The sequence below is a fragment of the Carlito syrichta genome, unplaced genomic scaffold, assembly GCF_000164805.1.
Source record: "Carlito syrichta isolate Samal-C Ts95f unplaced genomic scaffold, Tarsius_syrichta-2.0.1 Scaffold302980, whole genome shotgun sequence".
Lineage (NCBI taxonomy): Eukaryota > Metazoa > Chordata > Mammalia > Primates > Tarsiidae > Carlito > Carlito syrichta.
Window position 1 is genome coordinate 672,692 of NW_007247076.1, and position 1,189 is coordinate 673,880.

Below are 1,189 nucleotides of genomic sequence, written 5' to 3' on the forward strand. Positions count from 1 at the left end.
AAGAAGAAAAATAATTTGATATAAAAATTATTCTGCAGAGCTCCTACTGGAATAAAGGAAAAAATGAGCTTAAAGACAACAAAGGACTAAATTAAGGGTAGGATAAACAAAAAGAAAAAAAATGATAAATAACTTGCCAAAAAACAATCAAACTAATTATAGCAGACATAGTTGATCCACTTCTATTTTGCAAAGAGCTACCTCATTAGAATGTAGTTCTATCAGAGTTTTTTATAGCCTGAACTAGATAAATCCCCAAACTGAGCCCCGGGAAGGTGTTTACTCCCACAGACCACAGAGGTGACGAAGAAGAATCTGGATCACCTACCATCAGTGGACATTGAGCTCAGGTCTTTCACACAAGATAGAACTAGGATAAGAACAGCTGCAGGCAATAGCTAGATTGGGAATAACTAGATACCATAAGCCAATCAAAGAACTTGGTTCTAAACTAAAGCTCAAGAGATGAGTACTTCTCTCCTGTGATTCTTGTACTGGATATGAAATAGGTAGCCCTAAGATAGTCCACATGGGACCTAGCTAGATCCTACTCCTATCCCCTAGGAATTTTGCCTCCCTAATAATCACTTCCTGTGCCAAATATCCAGTCTTAATTTACTTGGGCTAAGTCTCTTGAGACCCAAGTTAAAAGAAAAAAAAAAAAATACTCAGATGCATCTACCTTCTTTACCAAATGTATCTGGATAAAGAGCCAAACTTGATATTTTATTCCGAGTATATGAATAAAACAGAGCAGAACAATGTAACTGCGTGACAATAATTTCCTTTGCTAACTTTTTATTCCCCTTTTCTCTAATTGGACCTTTCTGCTTTGAAAGATAAAAGTATTCCTTATATTTACTGGCCTTTTTAGGGATAAATGTGCTTTGAAATATTTGATTACCCTAGAGGTGGAAAAAGGACAGGTTAGTAAAAAGAGCGAAGTTGCTATGAAGGCAAGCAACTTGGTTGTTTCCTTCATGTATGTGTGTGTGCTTGCACTCAAGGAAAATGAGAGTTAAAGCAGAGGTGCAGTGAGTAGGATTTTTTCATTAGAGGAAAAGGCATGAATAATATTAATAGTCCCCATTTTGTAGATATGAACAAGGAAGCAGGTGAGTATATTCTAACACCTTCCATTAATGCATCTCTGTTGTTGAGACATACGTAAATTACACCAGATCAGAAA